Source organism: Ricinus communis, chromosome 6, assembly GCF_019578655.1.
Source record: "Ricinus communis isolate WT05 ecotype wild-type chromosome 6, ASM1957865v1, whole genome shotgun sequence".
In the NCBI taxonomy this organism is placed as follows: domain Eukaryota; kingdom Viridiplantae; phylum Streptophyta; class Magnoliopsida; order Malpighiales; family Euphorbiaceae; genus Ricinus; species Ricinus communis.
This window is the reverse complement of record NC_063261.1, coordinates 10,290,496-10,315,984: the sequence shown is the minus strand read 5'-3', so window position 1 is coordinate 10,315,984 and position 25,489 is coordinate 10,290,496. Positions and strand designations below refer to the sequence as shown.

General features: G+C 36.2%; 1 non-coding gene across 1 annotated transcript; it reads left to right on the top strand.

The window, feature by feature from the left end:
• The first annotated feature begins 17,949 nt into the window (after positions 1 to 17,949).
• Positions 17,950 to 18,055, top strand: LOC112533832. Its single transcript, XR_003078187.1, has one exon. It is a non-coding gene; the product is annotated as a small nucleolar RNA R71 (small nucleolar RNA).
• Positions 18,056 to 25,489: the final 7,434 nt, after the last annotated feature.

Below are 25,489 nucleotides of genomic sequence, written 5' to 3'. Positions count from 1 at the left end.
TACCGATGCACACCAACGGATTTGAAACGACGTACTGATGATGATCCCCGCTTCCAATCTGATCCCCGGTCATCCGGAGAGATTTACGGACGATCTCGGCCATCGATTTGCAAACGGAGGCCGATCGCCACGAAACCGGTGCCATTGCGAAGCTTGAGCTGAGGGGAGTCCGAATATGCCCTCCAATCATCCATTACCCATCGGAGCTCACCAGAAAAGCCAGAAAATATACCCTTTTACGGGGTTGTTTTTTCATACAATAAAATTAACCCATTTAAAGCGTAGTTTTCTCATACTCACAAATACACCAAACTTACGGGGATATTTTCTCCGATTGATAAATATCCTCGTATTATGGAGTTGTTTTTTCATATTATAGAATTTACCCCTTCTACGAGGCAGTTTTCTCAAACTCACAATTATCCTACTTTTACGGGGTTGTTTTCTCATACATGTTTTACGGAGTTATTTTCTTATATTGATAAATATACCACTTTTACGGGGTCATTTTCTCATATTAAATTATTACCACTATTATGGGGTTGTTTTGTCAAATTCATAAATATACACATTTTACGAGGTTATTTTCTTATATTAACAAATATACTCCTTTTATGGGGTTGTTTTCTCATATTATAAAATTAACATATTTAAGAGGTTGTTTTCTCATACTTACAAATATACTAAAATTACGGGGTTATTTTCTCCGATTGATAAATATCCCTCTATTCCACGGTTGTTTTCTCATATTAAAATATTTACCCCGTCTACGAGGTTGTTTTCTCAGACTCGTAATTATACTACTTTTACGGGGTTATTTTGTCAGCTAAATAAATATACATGTTTTATGGGGTTGGTTTCTCATATTATAAAATTAACCCATTTAAGGGGTTGTTTTCTCATACTCATAAATATCCCCTTATTACGGGGTTGTTTTCTCATATTAAAAAATTTATACGTTCTACGAGGATTTTCTCTTAGACTCGCAATTACACTACTTTTATAGGGTTGTTTTCTCAAATTTATAAATACACACATTTTTATGGGGTTATTTTCTCATATTATAAAATAAACCCATTTAAGGGGTTGTGTTCTCGTACTGACAAATATACTAAACTTACTGGGTTATTTTTCGGATTGATAAATATCCCCGTATTACGGGGTTGTTTTCTCATATTAAAAAATTCACCACTTCTACGAGGCTGTTTTCTCAAGCTCGCAATTACACTACTTTTACGGGGTTATTTTGTCAGATTCATAAATATACACATTTTACGGGGTTCTTTTCTCATATTATAAAATTAACCCATTTAAGGGCTTGTTTTCTCATACTCACAAATATACCAAAATTACGGGGTTATTTTCTCCGTTTGATAAATATCCCTGTATTGTGGGGTTATTTTCTCATATTAAAAAATTTACCCCTTCTACGAGGCTGTTTTCTCAGACTTGCAATTACACTACTTTTACGGGGTTATTTTGTCATATTCATAAATATACACATTTTACGGGGTTCTTTTCTCATATTATAAAATTAACCTATTTAAAGGGTTGTTTTCTCATATTCAGAAATATACCAAAATTACGAGGCTATTTTCTTCGATTGATAAATTTCCCCGTATTACGGGGTTATTTTCTCATATTAAAAAATTTACCCCTTCTACGAGGCTATTTTTTCAACCTCACAATTACACTACTTTTATGGTGTTATTTTCTCATATTATAAAATTAACCTATTTAAGAGGCTGATTTCTCATACTCACAAATACACTAAACTTACGGGGATATTTTCTCCGATTGATAAATATCCTCGTATTATGGAGTTGTTTTTTCATATTATAGAATTTACCCCTTCTACGAGGCAGTTTTCTCAATCTCACAATTATCCTACTTTTACGGGGTTGTTTTCTCATACACGTTTTACGGAGTTATTTTCTTATATTGATAAATATACCACTTTTACGGGGTCGTTTTCTCATATTAAATTAGTACCACTATTATGGGGTTGTTTTGTCAAATTCATAAATATACACATTTTACGAGGTTATTTTCTTATATTAACAAATATACCCCTTTTACGGGGTTGTTTTCTCATATTATAAAATTAACATATTTAAGAGGTTGTTTTCTCAAACTTACAAATATACCAAAATTACGGGGTTATTTTCTCCGATTGATAAATATCCCTCTATTCCACGGTTGTTTTCTCATATTAAAACATTTACTCCGTCTACGAGGTTGTTTTCTCAGACTCGTAATTACCCTACTTTTACGGGGTTGTTTTCTTAGATTCATAAATATACACGTTTTACGGAGGTTATTTTCTTATATTGATAAATATACCACTTTTACAAGGTAGTTTTCTCATATTAAATTATTGCCACTATTATGAAGTTATTTTGTCAAATTCATAAATATACACGTTTTACGAGGTTATTTTCTTATATCGATAAATATACCCCTTTTACGGGGTTGTTTCTCATATTACAAAATTAACCCATTTAAGAGGTTGTTTTCTCATACTCACAAATATACTAAATTTACGGGGTTATTATCTTTGATTGATAAATATCCCCATATTACGGGGTTGTTCTCCAATATTTAAAAATATACCCCTCTTACGGGTTGTTTTCTCATATTAAAAAATTTACCATTTCTACGATGCTGTTTTCTCAGGCTCACAATTATACTACTTTCACGGGGTTGTTTTCTCATATTCATAGATCTACACGTTTTACGGGGTTATTTTCTTATATTAATAAAGATACCACTTTTACGGGGTCGTTTCTCATATTAAATTATTACTACTATTATGGAGTTGTATCCTCAAATGCATAAATATATACGTTTACATGGGATTATTTTCTATATCTACAAATATACCCCATTTACGGGGTTATTTTCTCATATTATAAAATTAACCCATTTAAGGGGTTGTTTTCTCATACTTATAAATATACCAAAATTACGGGGTTATTTTCTCCAATTGATAAATATCCCCATTTTACAGGGTTGTTCTCTAATATTTAGAAACATACCCCACTTACGGGGTTGTTTTCTCAAATTCATAAATACACAAGTTATACAGGGTAATTTTCATATACTGATAAATATACCACTTTTATGGGTCGTTTTCTCATATTAAATTATTACTACTATTATGGACTTGTATCCTCAAATGCATAAATATACACGTTTTTACGGGGTTATTTTCTTATATTTATAAATATACCCCTTTCACGGGGTTGTTTTCTCATATTATAAAATTAACCCATTTAAGAGGTTTTTTTCTCATACTCACAAATATACCAAAATTACAGGGTTATTTTTTCCGATTGATAAATATCCCCGTAGTATGGGGTTGTTTTCTCATATTAAAATATTTACCCCTTCTACGAAGTTGTTTTCTCAGACTCGCAATTACACTACTTTTACGGGGTTATTTTGTCATATTCATAAATATTCACGTTTTATGGGGTTATTTTCTAATATTATAAAATTAATCCATTTAAGGGGTTGTTTTCTCATACTCACAAATGTACCAAAATTACGGGGGTTATTTTCTCCTATTGATAAATATCCCCGTATTACAAGGTTATTTTCTCATATTAAAAAATTTGCCCCTTCTACGAGGCTGTTTTCTCATACTCGCAATTATACTACTTTTACGGGTTTATTTTGTCAGCTAAATAAATATACATGTTTTATGGGGTTGGTTTCTCATATTATAAAATTAACCCATTTAAGGGATTGTTTTCTCATACTCATAAATATCCCCTTATTACGGGGTTATTTTTTCCGATTGATAAATATCCCCTTATTACGGGGTTGTTTTCTCATATTAAAAAATTTATACATTCTACGAGGCTTCTCGCTTAGACTCGCAATTACACTACTTTTATGGGGTTGTTTTCTCAAATTTATAAATACACACGTTTTTATGGGGTTATTTTCTCATATTATAAAATAAACCCATTTAAGGGGTTGTGTTCTCGTACTGACAAATATACTAAACTTACTGGGTTATTTTTCGGATTGATAAATATCCCCGTATTACGGGGTTGTTTTCTCATATTAAAAAATTCACCACTTCTACGAGGCTGTTTTCTCAAGCTCGCAATTACACTACTTTTACGGGGTTATTTTGTCAGATTCATAAATATACATGTTTTACGGGGTTATTTTCTCATATTATAAAATAAACCCATTTAAGGGGTTGTGTTCTCGTACTGACAAATATACTAAACTTACTGGGTTATTTTTCGGATTGATAAATATCCCGTATTCTGAGGGTTGTTTTCTCATATTAAAAAATTCACCACTTCTACGAGGCTGTTTTCTCAAGCTCGCAATTACACTACTTTTACGGGGTTATTTTGTCAGATTCATATACATGTTTTACGGGGTTCTTTTCTCATATTATAAAATTAACCCATTTAAGGGCTTGTTTTCTCATACTCACAAATATACCAAAATTACGGGGTTATTTTCTCCGTTTGATAAATATCCCTGTATTGTGGGGTTATTTTCTCATATTAAAAAATTTACCCATTCTACGAGGCTGTTTTCTCAAACTTGCAATTACACTACTTTTACGGGGTTATTTTGTCATATTCATAAGTATACACATTTTACGGGGTTCTTTTCTCATATTATAAAATTAACCCATTTAAAGAGTTGTTTTCTCATATTCACAAATATACCAAAATTACGAGGCTATTTTCTTCGATTGATAAATTTTTCCGTATTACGGGGTTATTTTCTCATATTAAAAAATTTACCCCTTCTACGAGGCTATTTTTTCAGACTCACAATTACACTACTTTATGGTGTTATTTTCTCATATTATAAAATTAACCTATTTAAGAGGTTGATTTCTCATACTCACAAATATACCAAAATTACGGGGTTATTTTCTCCGATTGATAAAAATCCCCGTCTTACGGGGTTATTTTCTCATATTAGAAAATTTACCCCTTCTACGAGGCTGTTTTCTCAGTCTCGCAATTACACTACTTTTACAGGGTTATTGTCACGACCCCACCCGTGGACCCGTGACCGGCACTAGGGAATGGGTAGGCTTAAGGCCACCGAATCCCGTAGTAAGCGTGAAACTCACTAACTTAATCAAATCTCATCTCAAATTAATATTATTAAAGCCATAAATTATCTTAATAGTTACATTCTACATAAATACTTCGGTCTGCCAAAAAAATTAGGCGAGACCCGAAACTCATAAAATTTACAACTGATACATCTACTATTACTACTGCAGAGAATCTAAGATTTACCAATTTACATACCAAATCAAATACATCACCCGATGATGAAGGAGTCGGGTTACTGAATAAGAGTCGCGGGAAGACTAACAGTCACGCATCTGAAAAAAAAATAAATTGAGACTGTCAGTCTCGAGAGTGAGTTAAAATCAAATAATCTAGAGACTATTGCAATCTTCACAGAAAATATTAATCGTTCGAATCAGTATATCAAACCATGCACGTAAATACAACTCATATTATAATCATACCAAATAAATAAATAGATAAAATATATTTTTATTTTTACGGGACGAGTGGCTCAGTAGAACCCTAACCCCAAATTCTAGTTGCCTTTCGGCTCTCTTAATCCAACAGGTCTGGCGCCCAGAGAGCAAGCTCGATCAGGGTCCTTACCTCCAGCTCGAACACTTGAATTCCAAATAAGCCGGCGCCCAGAGAGCGTTGCTCGATCAGGGACCTTAACTCCGGCAATCAACTGAACTCAGCCCAGAGAGTAATGCTCGATCAGGGCAAACAAATCCATAATAATCTTATATCCATTATCATTACCGGTGCGCACGAGGTCCTAATGCAACCCACCAGGCGGCATGTTCTACGAAAACCACATTTCCCAAGACGCAATCATCACATTTAATAAATATCATTGTCTAGGGTAAGGCAACATGCAATTCGTGTCGAAAAATGCTATCCTCACGGAGCTCACGGAAAATAAAACGCCACTCTAAATTTCACTTTGCCGGATCTTGCAACTCCGGCCACCCCGTGCGCCACGCTAAAAGAGAGCCCTTGTCGAGAGGAGCCGATCGCCACTGACTCGGTACCGCCAACTTCGGCAGTAGGAGCGGCCTCCCCGCTCCTACTCGCGATTCCATTGCCGCCAGACGCTGCTCTTTGCTCGGCCGACACAAAAGCCGCCACCCTTCCTCTTCTTCTTCTTCGACCATCACCCTCTCTCTCTCTCTCTCCCGATCTACTTCCTCTCTCCCTGATCCCATTCCTTTCAATATCGACATTAGGCCCCCGAACTTTTCCTTATTACAATTTGGTCCCTCAACTTCCTTAATTACTTACAATCTCATCCTGCAGAATTTCAATTTAACCCCTAAACTTTCCTTTATCCTTTCAATTAAGCCCTTAACTAATTAATTTTGGGGCAAAACCGAATTATTGAAAATACACAATTACACAAATACCCCTGACCGACATATTTATTTACGAAAATACCAAACTCACAAATTTCTATTAAACCCTCACAAAAATAAAATTATACTTTTAATCCTTATTCCAAAATAATCCTCCAATTAAATCCTACACACAATTAAATTAAATAATCAATTTCCAACTCAAAATTTAATACTACTAATCAATTATAATACCAATTTTCTCAAAATTATTTTATAAAAACATCCCTTACAATTTCTATCATAATTTTCTAATATATAATTTTATTTATATATATATACATTTGGGAAAATTTTGAATAACCAAATAGAAATATAATTTATTCCTCAAATAATTTATTTAATTAACTCCTTAAAAATCAAACTAATTGGATATGGAAAATAACTCATTTGTTTGTCTAACATAAAAATTCAAAATTTGTATTTAAATCATTCCAATTAAACCGAATAAAAATAAAGTTAAAATTAACTTAAATAAAAACTCATTATTAAATATATAAAAATTTCGGGTGTTACAGTTATTTTGTCAAATTCATAAATATACACGTTTTACGGGGTTATTTTCTCATACTATAAAATTAACCCATTTAAGGTGTTGTTTTCTCATGCTTACAAATATACCAAAATTACGAGGTTATTTCTCCGATCTATAAATATCCCCATATTATGGGGTTGTTTTCTCATATTAAAAAATTTGCCCGTTCTATGAGGCTTTTTTCTTAGACTCGCAATTACACTACTTTTACGGAGTTGTTTTTTTAGATTCATAAATATACATGTTCTACGGGGTTATTTTCTTATATTGATAAATATACCATTTTTACGGGGTCATTTTCTCATATTAAATTATTAGCACTATTATTGGGTTATTTTCTCAAATTTATAAATATATATGTTTTACGGGGTTATTTTCTTATATTGACAAATATACCCCTTTTACAAGGTTATTTTCTCATATTATAAAATTAACCCATTTAAGGGGTTGTTTGCTCATACTCACAAATATACCAAAATTAAGGGGTTATTTTTTTCGATTGATAAATATCCCCGCATTACGGGATTTTTCTCTAATATTTATATATATACTCCTCTTACGTGGTTGTTTTCTCATATTAAAAAATTTACCCCTTTTACGAAGTTGTTTTCTCAAACTCGCAATTACACTACTTTTACGGGGTTATTTTTTCAGATTCATAAATATTGATGTGTGCTAAGTCAAGCAAGACTATGACCTAAGGCAGTGTACCTATCAGTGGAGTACAGCTAATGACGAGTACCAGTGTCGTATTCCCCAAAGAACGTGTGAACCTAAATCTACTCAATCTTCTCTGTTATCTAATCACAGAACATAAATGGTGTTGATGAATAATTTCTAAATTAAATAATAGCTACTCTAATTGTTGTCGAACTACGTATACTAGGGAATGATTAATTCAAGTAAAAGAATAACCCTTTGGGAATTCTTGTCTCTAAGGAATGGAAACTAAAGGTGGAATTGATTGATTGAATCCAATTTCCGTGGGAAAGTCTCTACACAATTAATGCCTTTCTCAAGGACACTAACATCTTAACTTAGATTAATTAGGTTGAAATCTCTTCCTAACTCTAATTACCCAAATTAGCATTATGTACCATTTAACACTATTGAGAGTTGTTAATTCTCAATCCCAGAGAACGAAAACCCTATCTCTAGGTGAATTCAATTCTAGGTTGCAAAGGACAATCCAAACCTAAACGTATTTCTCAAGATCATTCAAATTTCAAAAATCATTCAACAAGATATGAAGAACAAATCAATAAATACTTCCATTGCAAACCAATATTGACAATCAATACATTCAATTCAAAATTGAAGTACAAAAATCCCTAGATAAAGAACCCCAATGGGTTAATAAGCTTAGCTAATCATGTTCATAATCACAACCAATAAGAATTCAATTACAAAAAATGAGTAAAGGTAGAGGTACCCGAATACACCCTTGGATGAGAGTGAACAGCTCCAATTCCTCGTGCCCAATTTTGGATCGATTCTTGTTCCTCTTACTCGGATTGAAACCAATCGACAATCCTCGCCAATCTTTGATCTTCGAAGAGAATCCAAGTGAAACCTTGATCCAAGTCTCCTTTTCTCTTAGTTTCAACTCAGAAAACCCTTAGACAGGGAAAAAGATGAGTTTTGGACGTTCTAACCCTAGTTGCCTTCCCTTTTTTTCCTCTCTTCATTCTTTTAATTAATACCCCCTGTCGCCTCAAACACGGCCGTGTCCCTAGCCGTGTTAAGGACACGGGCTGTGTTCATGGCCGTGTTACTCTTTGTGGTCGTGCTCCATAAGATCTACTTCTTCTTTGATGACCAACACGGCCGTGTTGGGTCCCGTGTTGGTAACACGTCCTATGTTTGTGACCGTACTGAGAACACGGCCAGTGTTGAGACCAACACAGCCACGTTCAGCTTCCTCATGCTTGTACTTAGCTCGTTTTGGCAGCTTTGACGTCCAATTATGCTCCAATTCTTTCCTTTTTCATTCTTTGACTTCTTTTGAACCTAATGCACACAAACATACGCATAGGGTGAGTGTTGTTACCGATTCACATCCAAATATCCATAAAATTGATCTTAAAAATCCCATTTAGATGTGTGTATTTTACGCACATCAAATAACCCCACACTTAGTTCATTGCTTGTCCTCAAGCAATCAAAAGTAAAATAAGGAAAATAAACCACTAAGAGACAACACTTAAACTGACAGGACAAACTAGAAAGCTCCGCATATCCTTAACAAGTGTAAGTCAAACGGGAAAGAAACGAAGCAATCAATTCAAGTATCACAACCAAGATGCTATTGATTCACAAAATACTATCTCAACAAAATTATTTAGAACCAACTCCTCACCAGATTCACTCTAAATCACTCAAAGTGTTTAAAGGGGTAGTGTTTAATCGCTCAATGCATCAACTACTGCCTTACTTACTATATGCTTGCTCTTAAATCCTACTCCTACCACTTATGGAGAGTCAACAACCATGTCAAGAGGTCTTTATAAGGGTTGTAATGGGGATTAGGTAGGGGTAGGTAAATTTAGTCAGAGTTGAACCTATGGTGTTCTGCAATGAAATACATGACATGCACACAAGCCACAAATATTATAAGGGATAAACAATGACAGTAGTCCAATGTGGGAAATAAGAATCAAGTCAAAATGTTTAGCTCACTTACTTTCTTTCTTTTCATCACCTTTCCCTCTTATTCTTCTATTTCTATATTTTTCTTCTTTCTTCTTTTTTTTCTTTTTTTTTATAAGGGAAGAACATTCACATAATAGAGTGAATTTCTTTTTTGGATTGAAGTAAGCTGCTACAAGATTCCAAAGCTATTCCCAATACAAAAATTCCCAATAAAATAACTCATGTGCAAAATCATAACCCAAAGCAGAATAAAACTAAGTGGTAATGGAATATGATACAAGAAATGGTGAAAGAAGGGGTTATCTACAGAATCAATAAACAAATGAAGGCTATTTGGCTAGAATGAAAAACCTAAGTGCCTCTATCATACCAAAGTATTAAACTCTCATTGTGGCCCTCATAAGCATTACCGAGCAAGTTCTAAAGGTAAAGACAGTAATCGACACTCTCAACAAGAAATAAATACAAGCATATAAAGTGTATGCTTACAATTGAGGCTCAATATCTCACAAGTGTGCTTTTTGAGTAGGTTCCAAACAAAAATCATCAAAACAGAATTAAATAAACCAAAGCAACTTAGTGCAAAACTCAAACTAAATATCTTACATTCTTTCGCAAGACTTAACACTATCGGTTTTACCCGATCACGTGGACATAAACAGGATTTCAAAAGCAAGTCAACAGTAAGAGCATCGAAACAAAGTGAAAAATTTTCAAAATTTTATAAAAAATTGCACAAAGAATAAACAAATAACTGAGATGGAATAAATGAAATGCGATATATACACTAGAAAAGGATCTGAATTTCATATACAAAATAATAGAACATGAAAGCAAGTATATATTGATATCACCACCCCACACTTGAAGGACACACTGTCCTCAGTGTACAAAATATATGAAATGAAAAAGGAAAAAGAAACTATCATACGATTATGGCTCCAGGAGTGAAAAGAGGTGCATCGGCATGTATATCGTAGGAGCTGGTGGATCGTGAGCGGCATCAATATGAGGCTCGTTAAATTTGTGTTGAAGGGTGCTCAGTCGGAGAGGGAGGGCCAGCTGGATCATCCGCTAGAGGGATGTCAAAATGGCTCTGCTCTGGAACTCGGCTCTGTGGACAGGCAGGTGCAAAGTCTGTAGCAAAAATATCATCAAACATGTCATTGGCCATAGAGGCCTCTAACCTACCTCCCTGCTCAATCAGGGCCTGAAGCATAGCCCTCTGCCTCTCAAACTGAGCCTTCATCTGGCTCTGAACCTCAGCTTGACGCTGTAAAAGATCCTGTTGAAAAGCCTCTTGTCGAATGAAATGTTGCTGCTGCTCCTCTGCCAACCTCTGCACTCTAAGCTGCAGCTCTCTAAACTCAATTGGGGAGACTCCTAAAACAGTGAAGACCCGAAGGAGGCTGAAGTAGGCAGTGCGGAGGAAGACTCCGGAATATCGGAAGAAGGTGGGACATCCTGTACCATGGGCTCGTGGGGCGGTCGCTCCTCTCGAGTCGCCAAGAGAGCATTCCTCAGTCTATACTCTGGTCCTAGCGGACCCTACCTACGAGTCACCATCCCCATACTAACCATTTGGGGAAGTCCCAACGTCTCCATCACCCCACCAAATGTGGTATTGCTTCCTCCAAAACTCCTAGCCGGTCGAGTGATGTAAGTCCCAAACAGGAAAAATACCTTCTTTGAGTTGTTGCGGAAGGCACTGATCCGCTCGGCCAATAAGTACCCCATGTCGGTGGTCTTTGTGCATCTTTGTAAAGTATAAACAGTCCGGCTGGGTAACTACACCATCGCTATCTCCTCTGCCGTTGATGGTCCTAGCCAATGCATGCAAGTACCCCCCATATCCCTCGGTGTCATCAAAATCTCGGTCCACATCTGCGGATATGACACACCAGCGGTATAAACCTCTCCATTGCATCCTCCTCGGTCCACAAGCCTAAGTGTACCCCAAACTGTGACACTCATCATGAAAGTTTGCTTTGCTAGTCCGAAATCGATCGCATCCGGTTGTTGGAAGTCCATAGCGGCTTTGCGGAAAGAAAGTCTTGGCAAACTCCACGGTCAACTCCCTATATGTTGGTTCAACAATGTCAAAAAAATGTTGAAATGGGGGCGTCTCGAGATATCGGTGCGATTGCAAGTCCGATCTCGATCTTGGCCGATCTATCCTCGCCCCTTTCCCAAATCTTTGTGCCTCATCGATTGATATCTCTGCTCAAAGGTGGGCTGCCCTTGGAAAAGTAGGAATCGATGGTGCTGCGGTGGTCTAATTTGGCCTGAACTAGTCGGTGCAGCGCCTCACGATCGCGAGGAAGAGGAACCATCGGTCCGCCTCCTCTTGTAAACTCATGATCCTTGTTTGGTGGACATGGTACCTGAAAAGGAAACTTTTAGTACTAAGGATCAACAAAATTCTGGCAGCATAACGGCATAAAATGAACAAACCAAACGATTTAACTCTATAAAATTAAACTGCTCAATGTCCTGCAAAGAAAATTTAATCCACAACACTGCCAAGCAATGCTAACCAATTAAATTTGCAATTCATCCATATGGAGTTTACTTCGCCATAATCTATCACAATGCAAACCAACATGCTAATGGCCGACAATAATAATAAAGAGAAAAATAAGGAATTAATCACAATCATAAATAATGGTGGAAAATAAAAATGGAAAATATAAGCAAGTTAAGTATATAAACTACATTACAGAAAATAAAAGAAAATCAAGCACAAACATGAATGTAAATGCATCCACCATATAATAAAATAAGGAAATAAATTAAAAAAAGATAGAAAAAATTGAAACACAAATTCGAACACAAAGAAAACATAAATTTGAACTAATATCAAAATAAAATAATGGAAAATGAAGTTGGAGGATACTTACTTGACAAACGTAGTATCCAAAGCCTTCGAGATGAGAAATAAGAAATAAGAGAGTAAGAGAGGAGAGAATTGCTAAAACTAAGAGGAGAATAAAATTTTCGGAGATTTTGAAATGAAGTGGTATATATAGGCAGTGTACAGAACACGCCCGTGTTCACCAACAGGGGCCGTTTTAAGGAACACGGTCTGGATATCTGGCCGTGTTAAGCGAATTAAAACGTGCTGACTTACCACTGCTGAGAACATGCCCATGTTTCGGACACGGTCTTGGACACGGGAACGTGTTGTGGACACGGTTGGGCATAAATGCCCGTGTTTCCTACTATAAACGTGTTCATCTTAATTTGATTTTCTTCAATTAGAACACGGACCGTGTTAACGAACACGGTCTCTAACACACCCGTGTTGAACTCCAGAAAATGCAAAAGTTGCGATTCCCAGCACTTTCTCACTCTTTCTCACCTGCATAACCAATAAGTCCTCAACTCATACACTCAACATAAATAAAACTTACCAAAAATAAACTGTAAAATCTAATCAAACTAAGTTCACAACGAAAACTAAAGAATTAAAATGAAATTAAAAGAAACAAGCTTCTTTAAAGTCATAAGCTAGACTTTATTCTTTTCTTTGAATCAGAAATGGAGCACCAAATTCACCCGCTCCTCCACATCCAGTGACCCTCCAAGGTAATGCTTCAACCTCTACCCATTAACCTTGAAATTTCCCTTTTCTGGATGATGCACTTCAACCGCACCATAAAGGAAGACTTGTGTCACTGTAAATGGCCCCGACCAATGACTCTTCAGCTTTCCTGGAAATAAACGGAGACGAGAGTTAAATAATAACACACTATCTCCTACGTTAAATTCCTTCCAATTTTTCAATCGCTTGTCATGCCATTGTTTGGTCTTCGCCTTGTAGATTGTTGAATTTTCATAGGCTTGTTGACGCCACTCCTCTAGCTCATTTATCTGCCACTGCCTTTGTCTACCTGCGGTATCCAAATCAAAGTTACATGATTTAAGTGCCCATAATGCTTTATGTTCTAGCTCCACAGGTAAATGACAACCTTTTCCATACACAAGCCTAAAGGGAGTGAACCCTGTAGAAGTCCTATAGGCAGTTCTAAATGCCCATAAAGCATCATCTAGCTTTGTAGTCCAATCTTTCCTGCTGGCTCCTACAGTCTTCTCTAAAATACGCTTGAGTCCCCTATTAGTAACCTCTACTTGCCCACTCGTTTGTGGGTGATAAGGTGTGGAGAATCACTGAGATACTCCATATCTTTCGTGACTTTCTCAAGTTGAGAATTACAGAAATGGGTTCCCCTATCACTAATTAATGCTCGAGGTGTTCCAAACCTAGAGAATAATCTCTTAAGGAACCTCACAACTACCCTAGCATCATTAGTAGGCAAGGCTTATGCCTCAGGCCATTTAGAAAAATATTCAACAGCCACCATTATATACTTACATCCATACGAAGAAGGAAAAGGACCCATAAAATCAATGCCCCAAACATCAAAAATTTCCAACACTTGTATACTATGTTGGGGCATTTCATCTCGGGCAGAAATATTACCTGACCGTTGGCATGCATCACAAACCTGGACATAAGCTCGTGCATCCTGGAAGATAGTCGGCCAATAAAAACCAGCATCCATAAGCTTCCTGGCCGTATGATTTGCGGCTTAGTGTCCACCAACCGGTCCCTCATGACAATGCTTGAGAATTTGAATGATCTCCTCCCCATATACACACCTCCTGATAATGTGATCTGCACAAATTCTAAACAAGAAGGGGTCGTCCCAAATGTAATACTTCAAGTCAGCAAAGAATTTCTTCTTTTGCTGGCCCATCATACCCTTTGGGAGTACCCTTGCAGCCAAATAATTTGCATAATCAGAAAACCAAGGAATATCATTTGCCACCTGCATTTAGCATAAGTGCTCATCCAGAAAGAAGTCATCGATCTCTTGCTCATTAAGCTCCTCCAAGTGTGGGTTCTCTAATCGAGAAAGATGGTATGCTGCAAGATTTTCAGCTCCTCGTTTGTCCTTAATTTCCAAGTCAAGTTCCTATAATAGAAGAACCCAACGAATCAATCTTGGCTTAGAATCATGCTTTGAAAATAAATACCTTAAAGCAGAATGATCCATGTAAACAATTGTCTTTAACAGCACAAGGTAGGAACGGAATTTGTCAAAAGCGAACACGACAGCTAGGAGCTCCTTCTCTGTGGTTGTATAGTGTTCTTGGGCGTCCGTAAGTGTCTTGCTAGCATAGTAAATAGGTTGGAATTTCTTCTCCTTGCGCTGGCCTAAAACAGCTCCAACTGCAAAATCACTAGCATCGCACATAAGCTCAAAGGGCAGCTCCCAATCAGGAGAAACCATGATGGGAGCCGTGGTTAGTTTTTCCTTTAATAACTCAAAAGCTCTTAAACAATCATCATCAAATTCAAAAGGTATATCTTTTACTAGCAATTGAGTTAAAGGCCTAGCGATCTTAGAAAAGTCCTTAATGAACCTTCTATAAAACCCTGCATGCCCTAAGAAACTTCTAACAGCCCTAACCAAAGTAGGGGGGGTAGTTTACTTATAACTTCCACTTTAGCTCTATCTACTTCCAACCCTGCATGTGACACTTTATGTCCTAAGACTATACCCTCTTGGACCATAAAATGACATTTTTCCCAATTCAACACCAGGTTATCTTCAATACACCTAGCTAACATCCTTTCCAAATTTTTCAAACAATGGGAAAAGAGTTCTAGAATCGGAGAAGTCATCCATGAAGACCTCCATCGACTCCTCTATCATGTTATGGAAAATGGCCATCATACACCGCTGAAAGGTCGCAGGCGCATTACACAAGCCAAACGGCATCCTCCTATAGGCAAATGTGCCATAAGGACAAGTGAATGTCGTATTCTCTTGGTCTTCTGGTGCTATGGGAATCTGAAAATAACCAGGAAATTGTCAAGAAAACAGTAATACTTATGGCCTGAAAGCCTCTCAAGCATTTGATCGATAAAAGGAAGGGGAAAGTGGTCCTTTCGGGTTGCGTCATTCAAGCGTCGGTAGTCTATGCAAACCCGAGCGCTGAATTCTGGTCGTGTAGGGATCAGCTCCTCCTTTTCATTTTTCACTACCGTCATGCCCCCTTTCTTAGGAACCACCTGCACAGGACTCACCCAAGCACTATCAGAAATAGGGTAAATTAAACCTGCATCAAGAAGTTTAATTACCTCTTTTTTAACCACCTCTTTCATATGAGGGTTCAACCGCCTTTGTGGCTGCACCATCGGTTTGAACTCATCCTCCATCAAAATCTTATAAAGGTAGTAACTCGGGTTTATTCCTGGTATGTCAGCTGTCTTATACGCAAATGCCTTTGCATACCTTCTCAAAATGCACAGCACCATCTCCCTCTCCTCAGGTGTGAGATGAGCGGAAATAATAACCGGTAAGTGCTTTGCTTCATCTAAATAGGCATATATTAAGTGCGCTGGCAACTCTTTCAATTCAAGAACGAGTGGCTCCTCCAAAGAAGGCTTCAGCTTCTTTACTCCTGACCTGTCAAGATCAACAAAACCATTAGTCTTTTCATCATCAACATCAGCAGCTAATAAGTGCTCTAGCTGCTCCAACACTTGTTCATTGGATAAATTGTCCTCATTTTCTTGCATTGCCACTTGCAAAGGATCATCAATCATTATTTCCTACAATTGAGATTCCACAATATCATTGATAAAATCAATCGAACAGACAGTACCATCATGCTCATATGGGTATCTCAAGGATTTAGTCAAATCAAATGTAATGCTCTCATCATCTACCCTAAGTTCCAGCTTTCCGCTACTAACATCTATCAAAGCTTTAGATGTAGCTAAAAATGGTCTACCTAGGTTCAATGGGACATCACTCTCACCATTCATATCCATGACAACAAAATCCACAGGAAATATAAATTTGTTAACTTTAACTAGCACATCTTCTATAATCCCTTTCGGGTACTTAGCGATTACATCGCTAGTTGTATACTCATCCTGGTAGGAGTTAGCTTAGAAGTGCTTAGTCCTAACTCCTCAAACAATGAACTAGGCATCAAATTGATGCTAGCTCCCAAATCGGCTAATGCTAGCAATTTCAATTTATCTCCAATCAAACAAGGTATAGTAAAACTCCCTGGGTCGCGTCGTTTGACTGGAATCTTGCTCTGAAACACTGCTGAGCATTCTACATTCAAGGTCACCAATCCCAAATCCTCTAACTTCCTCTTATTGCTTAGGATTTCTTTTAAAAACTTCGCATACTTTGGCATCTGCGAAATAGCTTCAACAAACGGTAAGTTAATCCGCAATTATTTAAAAAGATCTAAAAATTTACCAAATTGCTGATCAACTTTATCCTGCTTGAGTTTTGCAGGATATGGAATGGGAGGTTGGTATGGCCTCAAGGGAATCTTCTTCGAATCCTCCTTCTCTTCAACTGCACCCTTTTCTTTCTCTTCAGGCTTGTCTTTCTTTTCCTACTCATCCACCTGCACATTAGAATCATTATTAGCGAAAGGCTTAAATCAGCTAGTAAGTTCCTTACCTGATCTCAAAGTAATTGCTTTGGCATGCTCCATTGGATTAGACTCTGTGTTACTTGGAAGCATGTCTGGCTTCCTCTCAGCCATCATCCTAGACAACTGCCCAATTTGAGTTTCTAAGTTCTGAATTGAAGCTTGTTGATTCCAAACGGCAGTGTCCGTTTGCTAAAATCTGGTCTCTAAAGTTGCAATGAACTTCATCATCAACTCTTCCAAGTTAGGTTTCTTCTCTTGACTACCTCCTGGTTGATGGGGAATAGATTGCATAGGTTGCTGCTGATGCAACCTCTGGTATCCTAGTGGACCTTGGTTATTGGAGTTCCTCCATCCAAAATTAGGATGATTCCTCCACCCTGGGTTGTATGTATTGCTGTAGGGATCATTCTGCTGCCTACCTACATAATCAACATGCTCAACGTTAGAAACATTAGTAGGCATAGAAGATGCAAACATACCTCCCGCATTACAATTGGCACTGTAATGCGGTCCACCACAGAATTCACATCCGGGCTGAACTGCTTGGACCGGCATCTGAAGTTGTTCTATCTTTTTGGAAAGTAGCTCTACTTGTGCCGCCAAGGCTGCTGTAGGATCTGCCTCAGCCCGATATACAACAGGCCTTGGACCTCTAGCCCATGGAATTTGCCACTGATAAGTGTTGGTGGCCATCTCTTCTATCAAATCCTGGGCTTGCTCAAGTGTTTTACTATTAATAGCTCCCCCTGCAGCTGCATCTACCATTTGTCTAGTGGCTGTATTCATGCCACTATAGAATGTCTGCACTTGCATCCAGAGAGGAAGACCATGGTGTGGGCAACACCTTAACAAGTCCTTGAAGTGCTCCCAGGCATCGTACATCGATTCTCCTTCACCCTGCACAAAAGAAGATATGTTATTTCGCATTTGAGCAGTCTTAGTAGGAGGAAAATACTTATTCAAAAACTTTTCAGCCAAAGAAGTCCAGGTAGTGATCGTTTTCGGTGGCAAGGACTGCAGCCATCTTTTCGCTCTATCCCTCAAGGAAAAAGGAAACAGCCTCAACTGTATGGCATCATCAGTTGTTCCATTAATCTTAAAGGTATCACATATTTCCAAAAAGTTGGCGATATGCTCGTTCGGATCTTCGCTCACCAATCCTCCAAATTGCACCGTATTCTGGATCATCTGGATTACATTCGGCTTTATTTCAAACTTATTGGCCGCCACGGGAGGTCTCACTATCCCAGTTTGCGTCCCTGCTAGAGAGGGCCTAACAAACTCGTACATGGTCCTTTCATCATTACCTCCATTTGCATTGTGGTTCTCCATCTCACTAGTTTCACGAACAGGAATCTCTGCTTCAATCTCCTCCTCTACTGCCTGCATACGCCTCCTTAGCAATCTAAGAGAGCGCTCGGGTTCAGATAAAGGCTCTGTAAGATTAGGATTAGAGCTCCTGGTCATAAACTACCTGAGCACAATAAAGAACAACAACACCAACAAACGGGATAAGAACAAAACTATACACAGAAAATAAATTATGAACAAAAAGAGAAATGACTAGACTAACAAATATTAAAATTTCAATTTAGTTCACAGAAACCGTTCCCCGGCAACGGCGCCAAAAACTTGATGTGTGCTAAGTCAAGCAAGACTATGACCTAAGGCAGTGTACCTATCGGGAGTACAGCAGCGAGTACCAAGTGTCGTATTCCCCAAAGAACGTGTGAACCTAAATCTACTCAATCTTCTCTGTTATCTAATCACAGAACATAAATGGTGTTGATGAATAATTTCTAAATTAAATAATAGCTACTCTAATTATTGTCGAACTACGTATACTAGGGAATGATTAATTCAAGTAAAAGAATAACCCTTTGGGAATTCTTGTCTCTAAGGAATGGAAACTAAGGGTGGAATTGATTGATTGAATCCAATTTCCGTGGGAAAGTCTCTACACAATTAATGCCTTTCTCAAGGACACTAACATCTTAACTTAGATTAATTAGGTTGAAATCTCTTCCTAACTCTAATTACCCAAATTAGCATTATGTACCATTTAACACTATTGAGAGTTGTTAATTCTCAATCCGGTAGAACGAAAACCCTATCTCTAGGTGAATTCAATTCTAGGTTGCAAAGGACAATCCAAACCTAAACGTCTTTCTCAAGATCATTCAAATTTCAAAAATCATTCAACAAGATATGAAGAACAAATCAATAAATACTTCCATTGCAAACCAATATTGACAATCAATACATTCAATTCAAAATTGAAGTACAAAAATCCCTAGATAAAGAACCCCAATGGGTTAATAAGCTTAGCTAATCATGTTCATAATCACAACCAATAAGAATTCAATTACAAAAAATGAGTAAAGGTAGAGGAACCTGAATACACCCTTGGATGAGAGTGAACAGCTCCAATTCCTCGTGCCCAATTTTAGATCGATTCTTGTTCCTCTTACTCGGATTGAAACCAATCGACAATCCTCGCCAATCTTTGATCTTCGAAGAGAATCCAAGTGAAACCTTGATCCAAGTCTCCTTTTCTCTTAGTCTCAACTCAGAAACCCTTAGACAGGGAAAAAGATGAGTTTTGGACGTTCTAACCCTAGCTGCCTTCCCTTTTTTTCCTCTCTTCGTTCTTTTAATTAATACCCCCTGTCACCTCAAACACGGTCGTGTCCCTGGCCGTGTTAAGGACACGGGCTGGTGTTCACGGCCGTGTTACTCTCTGTGGCCGTGCTCCATAAGATCTACTTCTTCTTTGATGACCAACACGGCCGTGTTGGGTCCCGTGTTGGTAACACGTCCTGTGTTTGTGACCGTGCTGAGAACACGGCCAGTGTTGAGACCAACACGGCCACGTTCAGCTTCCTCATGCTCGTACTTAGCTCGTTTTGGCAGCTTTGATGTCCAATTATGCTCCAATTCTTTCCTTTTTCATTCTTTGACTTCTTTTGAACCTAATGCACACAAACATACGCATAGGGTGAGTGTTGTTACCGATTCACATCCAAATATCCATAAAATCGATCTTAAAAACCCCATTTAGATGTGTGTATTTTACGCACATCAAATATACACGTTTTACGGTATTATTTTCTTATAGTGATAAATATACGACTTTTATAGGGTCATTTTCTCAAATCAAATTATTACCACTATTATGAAGTTATTTTCTCAAATTCATAAATATATATGTTTTACGGGGTTATTTTCTTATATCGACAAATATAACCCTTTTACATGGTTGTTTTCTCATATTATAAAATTAACACATTCAAGAGGTTTTTTTCTCATATTCACAAATATACCAAATTTACGGGGTTATTTTTCCCGATTGATAAATATCCCCATATTACGAGGTTGCTTTCTCATATTAAAAAATTTATCCTTTCTACGAGGTTGTTTTCTCAGACTCGCAATTACACTATTCTTTCGGGGTTATTTATTCAGATTCATAAATATACACATTTCACAGGGTTATTTTCTCATATTATAAAATTAACCCATTTAAGAGTTTATTTTCTCATACTCATAATATACAAAAATTACTCAGTTATTTTCTGAGTTTGATAAATATCCCCGTATTACGGGGTTGTTTTCTAATATTAGAAGATTTATCCCTTCTACGAGGCTATTTTCTGAGACTCGAAGTTACACTACTGTTACGGGGTTATTTTTTTATATTCATAAATATACACGTATTACGGGGTTATTTTCTTTTATTGTAAATATACCACTTTTACGGGATTGTTTTCTCATATTAAATTATTATCACTATTATGGGGTTGTTTTTGCAAATTAATAAATATACAAGTTTTTACGGGGTTATTTTCTTATATCAAAAAATACACTCCTTTTATGGGGTTGTTTTCTCATATTATAAAATCAACCTATTTAAGGGGTTGTTCTCTCATACTCACCAATATACCACAATTACGGGGTTATTTACTCAAATTCATTAATATTCCCGTATTATGGGGTTGTTTTCACATATTAAAAAATCTACCCCTTCTCCGAGACTGTTTTCTCATATTAAAAAATTTACCCGTTCTACGAGGCTGTTTTCTTAGACATGCAATTACATTACTTTTATGGGATTATTTTTTTCAGATTCATAAATATACACGGTTTACGGGGTTATTTCCTTATATTGATAAATATACCACTTTTATGGGCTCATTTTCTTATATTAAATTATTAGCACTATTATGGAGTTATTTTCTCAAATTCATAAATATAAACGCTTTACGGGGTTATTTTCTTATATCGACAAATATACACCCTTTTACGGGGTTGTTTTCTTATATTATAAAATTAATTCATTCAAGAGGTTATTTTCTCATACTCACAAATATACCTAAATTACAGGGTTATTTTCTCTGATTGATAAATATCCCCGTATTACCGGGTTGTTTCCTCATAATAAAATATTTACCCCTTCTATGAGGCTATTTTCTCAGACTCGAAATTACCCTACTTTTACGGGGTTGTTTTGTCAAATTCATAAATATACGGGTTTTACGGGGCTATTTTTTTATATTGATAAACATACTACTTTTACGACGTCATTTTCTAATATTAAATTTTTACCACTATTATGGAGTTATTTTGTCAAATTCATAAATATACACATTTTACGAGGTTAATTTACTATATCGACAAATATACCCCTTTTACGGGGTTGGTTTCTCATATTTTAAAATTAACCCATTTAAGGGGTTGTTTTCTCATATTCACAAATATACCAAATTCATGGGGTTATTTTCTCCGATTGATAAATATCTCCATATTACGGGGTTGTTTTCTAATATTTATAAATATACCACTCTTACGGGGTTGTTTTCTCATATTAAAAAATTTACTCCTTCTACGAGGTTGTTTTCTCAGACTCGCAATTACACTACTTTTACGAGGTTGTTTTCTCAGATTTATAAATATACACGTTTCTTACGGGTTAATTTCTAATATAGATAAATATACTACTTTTACGGGTTCATTTTCTCATATTAAATTATTACCACTATTTTGGAGTTATTTTCTCAAATTCATAAATATACACGTTTTATGGGATTGTTCTCTCATATTTTAAAATTAACCCATTTAAAGGGTTGTTTTCTCATACTCACAAATATACCAAAATTACGGGGTTATTTTATCTGATTGATAAAATATCCCCGTATTATGAGGTTGTTTACTCATATTAAAAAATTTATCCCTTCTATGAGGCTATTTTCTCAGACTCGCAATTACACTACATTTACGGGGTTGTTTTCTTAGATTCATAAATATACACGTTTTATGGTGTTATTTTCTTTTATTGATAAATATACCACTTTTACAAGGTCGCTTTCTCATATTAAATTATTAGCACTATTATGGAGTTTTTTTGTCAAATTCATCAATATACACGTTTTACGGGGTTATTTTCTTATATCGAAAAATATACCCCTTTTATAGGGTTGTTTTCTCATTTTATAAAATTAACCCATTTAAGGGGTTGTTTTCTCATACTCACCAATATACCACAATTACGAGGTTATTTCCTCAAATTCATAAATATTCCCGTATTATGGGGTGGTTTTCACATATTAAAAAATTTACCCCTTCTACGAGACTGTGTTCTCATATTAAAAAAGTTACCCGTTATTCGAAGCTATTTTTTTAGACTCGCAATTACACTACTTTTACAGGGTTGTTTTCTCATATTCATAAATACACACGTTTTACGAGGTTATTTTCTTATATTGATAAATTTACCACTTTTATTGGGTCGTTTTCTCAAATTAAATTATTACCACTATTATAGAGTTACTTTCTCAAATTCATAAATATACACATTTTATGAGATTATTTTCTTATATCAAGAAATATACCCCTTTTACGGGGTTATTTTCTCATATTATAAAATTAACCTATTTAAAAGGTTATTTTCTCATAATCACAAATATACCAAAATTATGGGGTTATTTTTCCAGATTGGTAAATATCTCCGTATTACGGGGTTGTTTTCTCATATTAAAATATTTACCTCTTCTACGAGGGCATTTTCTAAGACTCGCAATTACACTACTTTACGGGGTTATTTTGTCAGATTCATAAATATACATGTTTTATGGAGTTATTTTCTCATATTATAAAATTAACACATTTATCGGATTACTTTCTCATACTCATAAATATACCAAAATTACGGGGTTATTTTCTGTAATACCCAGAATTTTTTCCCTTAATAACGAATATATTAATAATGATTAATAAATGAGTTTTTATTTAAATTAATTTTAATTTATTTTTATTTAGTTTAATTTGGAATATGATTAATGGAAATTTTAATGTTAGACAAATAAATGAGTTATTTTCTATATCCAATTAGTTTGATTTTTAAGAAATTATTTAAGTAAATTATTTGAGGAATAAATTATATTTTTGGTTATTCAAATTTTTCCCAAATGTATATATAGTATATATAAATAAAATTATATATTGGAAAAATTATGGAAGAGTTTGTAAAGGATGTTTTTATAAAAGAATTATTGGAGAAAAATGATATTTTAATTAGTTAATGGTGTTAAATTTAATTGGAAAAATATTTAGCAAATTGATTATTTAATTTAATTGTGTTAGGACTAAATTGGAAATTTATTTTGGGATGAGGATTAAAAATATAATTTTATTATTATGGGGTTTAATGAAAATTTGTATGTTTGGTATTTTTATAAATAAATATGTCGGTTAGGGGTATATATGTAATTAAGTATTTTCAATAATTCTAATTTTGGCCCAAATTAATTAGTTAGGGGCTTAATTGAAAGGCTAAAGAAAAGTTTGGGGGTTAATTAGAATTTTTGCAGGGCGAAATTGTAAGTAATTAAAAAAAGTTAAGGGACCAAATTGTAATAAAAAAAAGTTCAGGGGTCAAACATCGATATTAAAAGAAAAGGAATTGAGGAAGAAGAGAAAGAAAGAAAAGAGAAAGAAGATCGGGGGAGAAAGAGAGAAGGAGATGGCCGAAGAAGAAGAAGGGGAAGGCGGCGGCGTGCGTCGTCGGTGGCGGCCGGAGTGCTGGTGGCCGGAGCGATGGCGGTGGGCACCGGCGTCGGCGGAGAAGCAGTGGTGTCTGGCAGCTGGGAGCGTGACTTCTAAAGGCCATTCCGGCCATTTCCGGCGGCCTTTCCGACCGATCTCAGTGGGGATCGGCTCCCCTCAGAGAGAGCTTCCTTTTGGCAGCGGCGGCGTCGATTTTGGTGGCCGAAGGAGAGAGTTCCGTCGAAGTAGGTGGCAGTCGCATTTTTTAGCTTTTCTGGCGAGATCCGACGGAGGATGGATGATCGAAGGACGTATTCCGACTCTCCTCAGCTCAAGCTTCGCAATGGCACCGGTTTCGTGGCGATCGGGCTTCGTTTGTGAATCGACGGCCGAGATCGTCTGTAAATCTCTCTGGATGATCGAGGGTCGAATCAGAAAATCAGAAGTAGAGATCGCCATCAGCGCGTCGTTTCGAGTCCGATGGTGTGTTCGGATCGTCGATCGGACTCTGGCGGCTGGAAGCGAGTCGACCAAGTGATCAAGCGTCTCGGTAATTTTCTCTCGCCCGTTAATTTTGAAATTCTTTGATGTAATTTATGCTTATTGATTGTGTTGAGTATTAGATGATATTTGTGTGTCAAAAATAATTGTCTGTCGGTTTGCCTGCCCTTGTGTTTTATGCTGTGTGGCGGAGTCGGGAAAATAGTGAAGTCTGGGGACCCGACTCCCGTTGTTTTGAATTGTTGGATATTTGTAGTGTTTTTCTGGCAGGTCCTGGACCCTTTTTATGGGGGGTAAGTGTCCGTAAATTAGGGGAGGTTCTGCCGAATTTTCGGCAAATTCCTCGAGTCTAATTTAATTTTAGGCAGTCTACTCTAGGGTCTAAGTTTAGGAAAAATCTACGAATGTCTATTAATTGCATATCTTTTGTTACTAGATAATTCAGCCTTCCCCCCAGCTCCACCCGAGGCGTAGGAGCGGACTGCGGAACGCGTTAGATCTGTAAGTTAAAGTCACATAATCTCTACACTATTGCCAAACCTAATTTGATATGCTATCTTAAAATTCATATTTAATATGATTATTAGTATCGCAATATAAATAATTTCATTTAATTATTATTTACTGAGATTAATTTTAATATTGTTACTAGTAATATTATATCGCTATTTTGATAGTTAATGTTATATTCACACAATTGTTATTATTATTTTTCCACATAAATTGCACATTGTTTCCTCAAAATTCTAATTCTTTATTTCGATATGTGTTTAATAATTTTGCTAGACTATGATTATTATTATATTTGTTGAATGTGATTT